Source organism: Lissotriton helveticus, chromosome 4_1 (assembly GCF_964261635.1).
Source record: "Lissotriton helveticus chromosome 4_1, aLisHel1.1, whole genome shotgun sequence".
In the NCBI taxonomy this organism is placed as follows: Eukaryota; Metazoa; Chordata; class Amphibia; order Caudata; family Salamandridae; genus Lissotriton; species Lissotriton helveticus.
The window spans coordinates 682050150-682064123 of record NC_136063.1 but is presented as its reverse complement, the minus strand read 5'-3'; positions in this window follow the sequence as shown (position 1 = coordinate 682064123).

Here is a 13974-nt window from a genome sequence, read left to right as displayed (position 1 = left end):
AGTGGCTGACTGTCAGACTCAATCATAGGTGAATCATTAGTTGATACCCTTGTGTCCACCATCACAAAAGGACTATCCTCTGCTGACATAGGCAAGGTAGGGCTTAATCTGCGCAAATCTGGTGACTGGCTTAGCCCAAGTGATTCTCTCCTTTGTTCGTTTATTTTCTTTACAGTTTGCACAACATAATTATCCATGGTATTAGCGGGAACAACAGCAGGTTTCTTTTTGGTTGCCATATATGTAACACGGTATACAACTGGGGAACTGTGTCTTACTTGTGGATGTGTCTCTGGTGAAACAGGGGGTCAGGCCCTGCCCCTGCCTCTTCCTGCCGATGAGGGCCGTAGAGGGCCCGCCCTTTGCCCGGGCTTAGCCCCGGGCGTCCCGCTCGCGTCCCGCGGAGCTGGCCCTGCGGCGCTTATGTGCGCCTCCCCTGGCGCCCTCGCGGTGTCACTGACGCGCGCCGCCGCGTAGGCTGCCGGGAATCGTAGTCCCGGAGCGGCGGCGCGAACAGACTGCAGGTAAGGTGACTCTCGGCGGTGGCGGCGTGTGCTGAGTTTCCTGGCGAGCTGGCGTCTCCACAGGTAAGTTTTTCCAATGTCCCCGGGGCTCCGCCGGCCCTGCGGCGCTTATGTGCGCCTCCCCTGGCGCCCTCGCGGTGTCACTGACGCGCGCCGCCACGTAGGCTGCCGGGAATCGTAGTCCCGGAGCGGCGGCGCGAACAGACTGCAGGTAAGGTGACTCTCGGCGGTGGCGGCGTGTGCTGAGTTTCCTGGCGAGCTGGCGTCTCCACAGGTAAGTTTTTCCAATGTCCAATTTGAATTTCGCAAGATCCTTCTTAAATTTTTCAATCTTTGAAAAAAGAATATTATCCTTGAACTCCCTATTAGTCTTATCAGACTCTTCCTTGTTCTTTTTGAATGAGGTGCTAATAGTAGTTTTAATCTGTGTTTCCAGGACCTGTATTTCGATAAGGATTGTATCTGCCACACATTTGGCTGTCTTGATGATTAAAATCAGCCAATCGCGTGTGCAGCGCCAGGCGATCATAGACCAATCCTTAAGGAATTTTTTATCGTTCAGAAAAAGTCTTGGTGCATTCGTTACTAGCAGGCCTGAGGGAGCACAATTCCCTCTAAGATATTCAGCCATAGCCAAACCATGAACTATGGTGCGTGAATGTGATTTTTTTAAGGCCGAGGACCTTAAACTATTCGTCCTCTTTAGTCATTGTTGTAACAGGAAGGCTGTCCAGGATACTCGGGTTCAATGCTAAGATAGACTCTAGCTCGTTGTCATCATAAGCTAAACCACAAATCTCAGCCATGGTTACAAGGGATATGCAACAATATGTATATGTGTAGAAACTATGTGTATATGAGAGAAAACAAATGCCGTGACCAAAGGTATTTCCGCTGTAAATAACAGAGCTAAAGCTATGTATTGCATGCAGCCAAACAAAGTCCAGGTAAAATACCGAACTATTAACGACCCTCAGCCGAAGCTGCACAAGAACAAAACACACAAAAGTTTAGATAGGGTCGAAGGCCAGGTTTATGAAGACAGACCGGGATATGTGGCCCTGGTAAACATATACATACAAAATATATCCCAGTGTCTATGAACAAAGAAGGACGGAAAGGACTCACCAAACCTCTCGATTCCTACAACCAACATACAATTTATATGTATGGATTCCCATCACTCACCATGCCTGGTGATTAGCTTCATCATTTGGGTATACTTTAGTTGACATACTAGCTCCATAGAATTCGGAGCTCTTGAATGTCAAAAAAGGTATAGTTACCAAGATGAGTAGTGTGTTCTCGTGGTGGAGTGTATGGGAATGAAAAAATAAGTGCAGTGCAAACCCAGTGTAATCAAAAACTAAAATTGATGCGCAAATATACTAAGGATTTTATTCGTGTATACTGCGATCAATGATTTAAAACGGTGTACAGGATCGGTTTTAACAAATAGCCGTCCTCATAAGTGGTCAACATGTTTCAGCACTCTACGGAAGATGTAACCCGTGTGCTTTCATCAGGACCTTTATGAATAATAAAGCTACTGCTATAAAACGTGAGTAAAACCAAAATTTAACCAACAAAGGATACAAAGTGAGACAAAATTCTCACACTTCAAAGTACTCCATAGATTCACAGCAAATCTGAAAAAATAAAAGGAGTCTTAGAATATACAATGGAATCTTTGGGTCGAGTCCTCCCATTCAACTTTTATTAGAGTGTGGTACCTCAAGTCTGCCATCACTCTTGCGCCCAAAAAGGAATGAGCGTATCACCCCCATCTTACCTCGTGAATAAAGAGGGTTTGGCCTCACCCCACCTGGCAACGGCTCAGGATAAAGGAGGCACCGCTCTAGAAGGAAAAGCACACCAGACTAGAATTTATGCAGTGTAGCAAACTACCTTCAATATTAAAAGCAGACAAAAATTATACCCATGGTATACAGCCAACAGCAATCGATCTCATAAACTACACACAATCTCATGGTGGACTCTACCCAAAGATTCCATTGTATATTCTAAGACTCCTTTTATCACACTCTGTGGAGTTCCAAGAAGAAGCCGTCGGGACAAGCAGGGCCGAGCACCGAGTCGGATTAGTCATCAATCTGAGCTCTAAAGTATTGACCATCAATGAAGAAAAGGTGCTGGATAAAGGACTCGGGTTTGTCATGACTTCACATGGCGATCCGTTCAAGGTCAACTGGGAAATGGCGAATTTTTTCCGGAAGGAGAGATTGCATTTCTTCTTTAAAGATAAAAACACTGAGGAGGAATCAATAGATCAGAACACTGGGTTGAGGCAACCATCAACATTCTGCCCACCCTCTCATTTAGTAACCTCACAGGTACTTACTTTTGAGAAGGCAGTTAGTAGAGACATCAACCTTACTTTAGAGAAGGAACGTAAGAAATTTTCCAATTTACGAAAGAGGAGCACTTAGCTCTTCGGAGTCTCATGTCGGACTCGGATATTACCATCAAGCCGGCCCGATAAGGGCGGGGCAATTGTCCTGCTTGATTCTGAAGTATATCGAAACGAATGCTTACGGCAATTAGGCATGAGGAATGCCTATCGGCCACTTAAAGAAGACCCCACTGAAAGAATCAAGAGAAGCATATCCACGATCGTGGAAGAGGCTGAGAGTGAGGGTTGGATAACTGCACATGAGGCCAATTTCCTCCAAACCAAAAGACCAGTCATGCCGTATTTCTACGTCCACCCCAAAGTGCACAAGCCCACCAGACCACAATTGGGCCGCCCTATTATATCAGGGATTGGTTCACTTCTAGAACCTTTATCAACCTTTGTGGATTTCTTCTTAAATCCAATGGTGAAGGAAATGCCCACCTTCCTTCAAGATACAAAGGACGTCCTTAGACTTATCCCGGACATCGAATTCAACCACGATACGGATCTCCTTGTATCGTTTGATGTGGAGTCATTGTATACCTCGATACCGCAGGATGAAACTCTTGACTCTGTGAATACATTATTGTCACAACGAAATCTTGATTCTATCACACCTCCTCATTTCATTATGGCATGCGCACAGATAGCCATGAAAGAACATTTTTTTAAATTTGAGGACACCATCTACTTCCAAACATCTGGTACGAGTATGGGAAGCATTTTTGCTCCAAGCATGGCTAATCTGTATGTTCACTGTTTTGAACAGGAACATGGTTTGAATTCCAACAACTCACATCGAGAATCCATCCGCCTATGGAGGCAATATATCGATGATATTCTAGTGATTTGGAGAGGAGACACCACCAGTGTGAATGACTTTCTAGTTTGGCTAAATGGTAGGAATAATTTCCTGAAATTCACAGTTGAGATGGACAAATACAAGTTGCCCTTCCTAGACTTATTGATCACTGCAACTCCGTCTGGCCTCGTGACAGAACTGTACACCAAGCCCAGGCCAGGAACTCTTTGTTGAGCTACAAAAGCCACCATCCTGTAGCTCTCAAAGACAACCTACCATATGGACAGTTCCTGCGTATTCGCAGAAACTGTTCCACGAAGGATAGCTATATCAAGCATGCCACAAATTTATCAACTAACTTGAAAAATAGAGACTATCCAAGTAGTTTGGTCAAGCAGGCAATCAAACGTGCTGGCAACAACAACTGTGAGAGCTTACTCGAAAAGAGTACGAAACAAGATGAAACCCTGAGACTAACATTTGTCAATACCTATAGTACAGTGTCCAATGACGTAAAAAAATCAATCCGTCGTCACTGGAAAATTTTGAAAGTTGGAGGTGATAACATACCAGAACCTCTATTCGCTTTCAAAAGAAACAGTAACCTACGTGACAAACTAGTGCACACATGACCTCGGAGCTTAGAACTAGTGACCCAAGATACCATCAGGGGGACACCCGCATTGCAGGGACATTACCCATGTGGCACATGTAAAGTATGTCCCATGACAAAGAAATCCAAAACAGTGGACATAGGGACAGACCGCCCATGGATACAGAAAAGGCTGCCGAACTGCAATAGCGAGAAGGTTGTCTATCTGATTTAGTGCCCTTGCAAGTTGAACTATGTGGGCATGACCGTACGTAAGGTTAAGTTACGGATCATGGAACACATGAGCACCGTTAGGTGTAAAAAACAAGCGACAGGGCTCACAGCCCACTACTTAGAACCCAACCATAGACCGGAGGACATGCTGTGGACTATCTTAGAGCAACCCTTTATTCCACAACATGTCACCGATGTCTCTAAATTTTTACTGTTGAGGGAACAACAGTGGGTCTATAGACTTAAAAGTGATGAACGTAGATTGAATGATTCGATTCCTTGGTCCACCTTATAACACTTTACATCACTACACCTGGTCTCCTGCTTTGGTAGCTTAGCAGTCGGGTCCCTTGGGTGATCCGCCCGATGCAGCTCCAATATAGTCACAGATAGACAGTTCTATTTTTGATCGGAGAGAGTTGTTAATCTTTATTTACTGTGGCCCTGTATATAGTATCTCAATTTGACTCATCGGGTTCTGTGTTGACAATATGTTTGTATGTAGTCACCTGCTCTGTTTATCTGAATGGAGCTTTGTCATCTTTTAGATGCTATATTAAAACAGGGCTTATACCTTTCCCCTAGCCCAGAGTTTGTGGGCTCAATATAATAGGGTTGGGCCGACTTATAGATGAGTTATATATTGTCCAAGTTTTAATAAAAAAAAAAAACCCTTGGTATTCTTTCGTAAAAAGTTTGTTTAACTGCTCTGATAAACATCATATTCTGGAACTACAATTCCCATGAGTTTAGAGGGATTGTGTAGTTGTCCGCGTAGTCCCGCGAGAACTCGGACGAGCTCTCGCGTACCCGGAACTACGCGGTTCTACATTGAAGGTACAAGCTTCTAGGCGTAGCGGTGTTTATTTATTGAGGCACGCCCTTCCGTTCCGTACCTCCCCGACTGCTTTGAAGACCGTCCGAGGTACCGACGGACAGGTAAGACCTGAGGCTTCTCTGCTATCTTGTATTTTGCTTTCTTGAGTTCTACTCGCTACCCTGATTCTCACGGGAGTGCGAGGTATGTGTGTTTGGTAATTCTCTGCCCTTGAGTACGGGGCGATCAAATAGGAAAGATGTCAACTATTTGATACAAACGACATTAACGACCAATTGGTGTTGGGTTGAGTTATCGTGTGGAATACTGACATCACCTCTGGTGACTTTGGTCGTGTACCGTATTTTAATACAACGGTTTCTGCTATGTTTGTTTTCAATCATGACATCATTGATCCCTAGGAAACCATTAGCAAATACTTATGAATCCAATTATTAAAGAGCGGTGATGGTCACTCTTACGATACCTGTGACCTCAGTATAATATTGAACAACTAACTAATGAGAAATAGTGTCTTTCACCATGAGATTGTGTGTGGTTTATGAGATCGATTGCTGTTGGCTGTATACCATGGGTATAATTTTTGTCTGTTTTTTAATATTGAAGGTAGTTTGCTACACTGCATAAATTCTAGTCTGTTGTGCTTTTCCTTCTAGAGCGGTGCCTCCTTTATCCTGAGCCATTGCCAGGTGGGGTGAGGCCAAACCCTCCTTATTCACGAGGTAAGATCGGGGTGATACGCTCATTCCTTGTTGGGCGCAAGAGTGATGGCAGACTTGAGGTACCACACTCTAATAAAAGTTGAATGGGAGGACTCGACCCAAAGATTCCATTGTATATTCTAAGACTCCTTTTATTTTTTCAGATTTGCTGTGAATCTATGGAGTACTTTGGAGTGTGAGAATTTTGTCTCACTTTGTATCCTTTGTTGGTTAAATTTTGGTTTTACTCACGTTTTATAGCAGTAGCTTTATTATTCATAAAGGTCCTGATGAAAGCACACGGGTTACATCTTCCGTAGAGTGCTGAAACATGTTGACCACTTATGAGGACGGCTATTTGTTAAAACCGATCCTGTACACTGTTTTTAATCATTGATCGCAGTATACACTAATAAAATCCTTAGTATATTTGCGCATCAATTTTAGTTTTTGATTACACTGGGTTTGCACTGCACTTATTTTTTCATTCCCATACACTCCACCACGAGAACACACTACTCATCTTGGTAACTATACCTTTTTTGACATTCAAGAGCTCCGAATTCTATGGAGGTAGTATGTCAACTTCTACAAAAGGATACCCAAATGATGAAGCTAATCACCAGGCATGGTGAGTGATGGGAATCCATACATATAAATTGTATGTTGGTTGTAGGAATCGAGAGGTTTGGTGAGTCCTTTTCCGTCCTTCTTTGTTCATAGACACTGGGATATATTTTGTATGTGTATGTGTATGTGTACAGTGAACTCATAAAGTTCCTGATGTGTCTTGGGCTTTGGCCATGTATTCTCCCCTCCTGTGTCACATTTAGTGTTGCCTGTTGGGGTTGGTTGTTTCTGTGGGGAAGAGAAGTTGTGAGGAGGATCTGATATTGGATGTAGTGCTATAGGGTACTGAAAAAACTGGGAGTTTAACTGGTCCTGGTGTCCTGCTTTAATATTTGGCAATGAGCACATTGCTCTGAGCTCACGGTGACCACCCTGCTCTCTTGCTAGTTGGAACTGCGGGCCTCCCCTTTGAAGTCAAGCTTCAATGTCCGCTCCATTGCCCATCACTTACTTTCATATGCTAAACTACTGTTTCCTCAACAGTGCTTAAATAAATGAAATGGGATATTGCCTCTCAGTCCCTATCATTGTTATAGAGCCAATCAGGCTTGACCTCCTTCTTCTGAAACTGTGCACTATACATCCTCTAGCAGCAGCAGAAACAGGACCAAATAAACGTCGAGCAACAGAACAAAATGCGTTTTTCAGTTCTTGTTTATTTGTTACGAGGCATTATTTATATTAAGATCTAAATCATCAAATCAAATCAAAGATAGCTTTATTCGGTGTTTAAAAAAGACCATAAAAGCACAGAAGAAAAATACGAAACATATCATACATAGCATACATTGATTCAAGTTAAAACCCGCTAGTTTGCGTATCAATAAATTAAGGGATTAAAACACGAGCATGTTTAAAAACAGTTCATAGGGTGCAGAGAGCACACTCAACCTAAAAAAGAGTGTATGTATTATTAAATGTGATTATGCACAAAATAATACAATTCTACAATCATTAATCATAAATCATTAGGCTATCATCCCTCTGCATCGTACAACAAATTTCAGGTAATTAACCGCTGCGTTCATAGTGGGTTCGTCTTGCAGCATGTACAATCTAATCAGTGCTGGTTTGCATTTTCTCAGTCCCCACAGTTTTAATATGGGTAACAAATACCTCTTTCTACCCCACTCATAGTATTTGCAGAAGAAGATGCAATGAATATTTGACTGGGTTGATAGGTCGTCACAAGGACAGTTTATCAATTTAACAGACCAGTCATTTGGGGCGGGGAAGGATATCAGCCTGTAAAAACAGTCAGTTCTCATCCGTGTAAGAAGCATTCTATGATAGCTTGAAAAAGCCGGGGTCAAGTAGGGATGGAGACCAGGACCATGAAGAATGCGACGGTACTTGATGATTGTGGACTTGTTTCCATCTAGGTACCACCGCCTATCCTCTAGTAGGTCAAGGCATGCTTCTTTCAAAGCTTTTTTTGTCATTTGTGTACATGAAGTGGGGATTGGATAAAGTTCTGGGTGACCAATAGAGTTCAAATTTTTTTTGACATAAGATAACCATGCAAACTTGCTCGGATCTGATTGATTCATACAATCTTGAATTATTTCCCTGCTGAAAATTGTATCCTCCGAGGACCATATCTTGTGCCACAACATGACAGGAGTTATTTTTATTAAATCAGTGATGTGAACTCTGTCTAATTCTTTGTGGCATATGGTCGTAGAGGTAGATCTTGGGACTGATAACAAATACCTAAAAAATGCATTTTCAACTGATTGAATTTGAGTACAGTCTGCCAACCCCCACATGCCAGCACCATACGTCGCAGTAGAGACACATTTAGCTGCATAGATCTTAAGCAGAATGTCTACGGGTTTGCCGCCCAGTCTCTTGGCAAATTGTTTTACTGCGCCTATGGTGCGGGAAAATGCCAGGTTGCGAGTAGTGATGGCTGTTGCCCATGTGCCCCTAATATTAAAAGTAATGCCTAGGTATGAAAAGGTTTTAGTCAAGCCTATCTTTGTTTGATTCACAAAGGTTTTGCAGTCTATCTTAGAATTGTTTCTAGAGGTACAACACATGGTAAAAGTTTTACCCACATTAATCTTCAAACCTCTAGTGCTCATGAAAGTCGAGAATCCAGTTAGGGCCTTCTGGAGTCCCATCTGGGTTCGTGATATTAAGATCTAATTTGTGAAGCGTGCAGCTTCCACCTGGCAACTTGACACTTTGACTTTTCTTTTAAACAAAAAGCAGGCGACTTAACGTTTTTTTTCCTTGGTATGTTCCCTTATTTTCTTTCTATGGGGCTACAACAATGCAATCTCTAATGGACGTACTGTGAAGGGTGAAAGGTGGTAGAAATTATTCAATAGCTACATGACAGCTACTGATGAAAAATCATTGAACTGCAGGTGGAAAAGACACTTTTGTAGAATTTTTTGGGCATAGAATCGCAAAATGTGTTTCAACATCGTCCTAAATGTAAGGTATAGCAGCTGGCCATTAGTATGAATTTATTGAAGCTGTGGATCACCTTAAACTATATGAAAGTAATGGGACCCCCTGTACAGTGCTGATTCACAGGTCAGGGAGAAGAGGGAAAAGGATAACATGTAACAACTACTCCAAATATACACTCCCTCGTGACCTCTCTATTTATTTAAGGGTTTTAGCCTCTTACAAATAACAAATAATCATGGGCATAACAGAACACACATTTAGCTGTTACTCATTTAGATTCTCTTTATTTATCATTTGAGTTACTTTTTTCCTTTGTTAAATTCTTTTTTATAACACATTATAATTATTAAAAGATACAAAAACACATTACCTATGTACACAATTTTAACAACATGAAAATTAATTCATAAATTCATATATTACCAGGAAGAGAACAACTAACACACAAACTATACAAACCATGCATACATACTTCACACACATTCACACCACAAATTATCTGTGCAAGTTGTCGCGTTTCGTTGGTTCTAGTCTAAAGGCCCAACCAGGGTCACTACAAAATGTAGGATATTATAAAGACATGGTCGTCGCGTTTCGGTGGTAGTAGATAACAGTAGAAGCCACCTTCCTCAGGACCCGCCTGATTATCGCACAGTGTTCTCTATACCCTGGTACTTCTCCAATAGGACCAATGCTGAAACTTTTCCTATTTTTCCCCTAGACGACCTTCTATGGTGAAATGGTTATGTATCCCACAGACCATGGAGACAAACCAAATGTACCAACTGCAACAGTGAGAAATTGGTCTATCTCATAACCTGTCCATGTGGACTACAATATGTAGGGATGACCACTCGGAGAATAAAAATCTGAATTTCCGAACACAAAAGCGCCATTAGCTGCAGAAGGCAGGCTACCAAACTTACCAATAACTTTTTGGAGAAACAACATGCCCCGACTGCCTTCACCTGGACAGTTCTAGAACAACCTTACATCCCTCCTCATATCACATATCACAGATCACTCCAGATCCTTACTACATAAAGAACAGAAATGGGTGTTTAAATTGGGGACAAACAGAGTATGACTTAATGATGAGATACCCTGGTCCACCTTGTAATAGATCACTTCGGTGCTGGTCACTCCTCCCTCAAAACTTTAACACACCAGCTCTCCTCTGTAGTTTCATTACTAAGGCAAATAATGGGATAGAATCAAGTCTCCTCCCCACCTAGCTAGGGTCTGCCTGAGGATATGCACTTAACCCCCCTGAATGTGTTTTTTCATTTATTTATTTTTCTTATCATTAAACAGCTTGAGTCTACACACGAAACAGGTTGACTTTATCAAGTCTCCCCATTTTTGCCCGAGGTTTGACCGGAGTAGCTCACAAACATTTTGCGCTAATACGCGATGCGTGGGCATTGATAACTGTATGACGAACTTTTTTGCAGTTATTTAGAAACTCCTATCCTAGTTCCGGTTTTTTCCACAACAGCCTCAAATATACAGTGTTATCTTATAATTGATTTACAATGGCCTCGTGCTATATCCATACGTCCCACTATGCCTCACTGTCTTGTATAAACTCCCTCGACCTATCACATCGGGGTTGATATACAAGTCAAGACTTCCACGTCTGACGTCACCGAATAGGCGGTCTTGGAGGTCACCTGACCTCCTTTGCCTTATCAGAATACGGCTTTTATATGCGGCTTGCTCTCCATTCAGGTACCTCCCCAACCGGCTCGAAAGCCGGCAGAGAAGTACTGACGGAGAGGTGAGCTTGACTTGAAATTTATAGCGATATTTACACCCTTGCGCTACTTCTAAACTGAGAGATATGGCGGGCGGCACTACCAGGGGCATATAGGCTATTTCTCTTATGCATGGTCTCTGTGGTGAAATCTGTAGCCAGCGATATTTACACTTTTGCACAACTCCTGAAATGTGGCAGTTGGCGGGCGACACTACGTGGGGCATTCAGGCTTTTTTCACATTTGCCGAGAGCATTTCATGTAAAACGCATTGTTTGGCATTTTGTCTACGGGAAGATTGAATGCACAAAACTGCGCTATGTGCGAGCGACAGATCATACTGAGCATGTCTGCATACAACAATTGGCATCTCTTCTAGATACCACTCTTTGCCATTATACGACCTTTCAAACTAAAGCGCTGAAGAGCTTAGAGTTAAATATCTTCCTAGTTTGTCTTGGTCTTTTTACAGCCCCGATATATCACGACTAGAAATACTTACCTTTTCACAACTATAGGTGTTATAGCGATACTGGTGTGCTTACTTTTTCATTTTGTCAGGAAGCAATTACGATTTTTCAGTTTTTTGCTTCCGTTTTAAACAGAGCGGTGCTTCCCTCGTTCCCTGAGCCGTTGCCAGGCGAGGTGAGGTCTCGAACTCCAATGACTGTGGTAAGATGGAGTTTTTCAGCTACATGTAGGAAGTGCAATTAGGAACCTTCATGTTAGAAAAAATATAAACAAAACATTTTATGTATAAGTAGAATATGTCTACTAGTCACATATCTAGATGTCTATGTTTATGTGTCCATTTACCTGTTGTCTGTCTGTATTTTTTATCTTCCTACCAGTGACATCATAAGGATTACCGCAACAGGTTTAGACAACACCTAAAAATCAGGTGATCTTTTTCCTTGTCGTAACATGACACTCACACAGTCACTATTTTATAGTTCTCAATTTTTCACTATTTATTTGCAGTAGCATATTGTATACCTAGGTCCTGATGAATGCAATGGACACACCAGTCCAACTTTGCTGAAACATGTCGACCACTTTATTCATCTAGGTAGTTATTTGTTAAAACTACCTTTGCTGCTCTTTTAACATTGGTGGAGTGAGCAGAACACAGAATAAAATTTCATATTTGCTCCCTCACCCAATTTTATTTCTATCTTCACTGTTATACACCATCTTTTTCACAAGCACTGTAAATCAGTCACACATTTATTTACAAAACAGTACCATCATTACTGAGACCACACTGGTCACGACCAGGTTTGTAGGAGGTCATAAGATCTGACCTTCCATATTTACCGGTAGCTTACCAAGTGTTTGGTCAAACGAGGAATCCCAAATGATGAAGGGCGGTTCCGTGTGGTGACTGATGGGTATCCTTTTTGATCACATCGAGATGAGGGTACCTTCCAACAATTTCTTGCTCTATATTTAGTTGTAGGTAGGATGTTACAGGTAGAATAGGTTTAATGTGTCACACATAGACTCTCACTCCTAGACCCATTGACACTTTTGTGTTCTATATTTCACTTAAGGGAACATGTCTTTGCTTGGTCTTTAAATTCCCTTGCCCCCCCCCCCCTAATCTTTTTGTTATTATTTTTCCCACAGGAATCTCCTTAAGCTCGATTATTCCTGATTGGATTCATTGTGAAATCCCTCATACCTCCATTTAGGGCAACATAGACTTTATTTCTACTTAGTTGTTTTATTCTTTAGGTAACGTTTGTTATCTTGATTCCATAGATATGTGTTTATACTTTTTATATTGCCTTTTCTCCCCTCACAGGTACAGTCTCTCCTCCAAAAAGTTTCAAAGGTCGTCCAACAAAATGCCACGCACGTCTCCTATGGATCACCTTAAACTATACTCCACGGATGAACCTCATATTCTCATGGAGAGATACACACTTTAAACATATTGCCATCTACCAAATGAGCCCCTTGTATCTATTGTAGCTTTTATCACAGTTTTGGAGTGACATTGTGAATTTGATGCTATTGTTGATCATTATATCAGAGATTAGATATTAGTGTATTGCTTCAGTACAAATATTGAAGAGCGGGCCTTTGGGTGGGGCAAGATGGCGTCCGAGAGTTCGGACGTGTGAGCTGACCGCTCCTGGGCTTACCCGTCGCCACATAGAATGGAGTGTTGAATCCGACAGCTATTTTAATCTCGGCACTGCACGGCACTTGTCAGTTCTTTTGGATGTCCTGTGTAGAAACATTTCGCGACTGAAATGTAACTGAATACTGTTTGAACACAGGAGCTCAAAAGTTCCTTGTCTATGCGGGGGCTAAAAACGAAGGTGCCTCTCTCTTGCTCTGAGCTTTTGCCCACAGGAACGAGCTGGAAAATACAATTGTATGTCAGCGTGGGAGTGAACCCAGTGAACACACCAGTAGAATTTGCGGGAAACCCTACCCGGCTTCGGTGGTGACCGGTGAATGTATCCTCTGGAATGCTGAGCTTTGTCGTGGCTGGGGTTCAAAGAGGGTTGCGATGTTTGCAGAGAGTCTGCTGGAATGCTCAGCGGAACTTCTTCATGGCAGAAGCATTCTACAGAGGCCGATTAGGATCACGCTGCGTAGGTCCAGAGATGCCGCCGAAGGCTGCGAAAGGGAAAGCTCGCCCCCTGGCTGACTCCAATGGCGGTGGAGCAGTGGCTGGAGCCGTCCCACCCAGAAATCCTGTGCAGGCAAGGCAAGGTCGTAAAGGAAGCAAGGGGGACACTGCTCAGGAAAAAATTGGCATAGATAAACACAAAGATGTCAGTGGTAGACGTACTATTCCCCAGCTTTTTTCCGGTGCTAAAGAAAAGGGGAAAAAAGCTACTGACTCCAACTGCTCAGAATATGGGTGGCACTGACATAAATCCTCTACCGCTAATAACTATGGGTGAGGAGGGGAGCGTTCCTGATGGCAAGGGAAAATTGGCAGATGCAATTACCACTTCTGCAACAGCTTTAAACGCAGAGTTTGATGTAGACTCTCATACTATAGAGCTACCTGTGAAGGAAGTTGATTCTGGTGA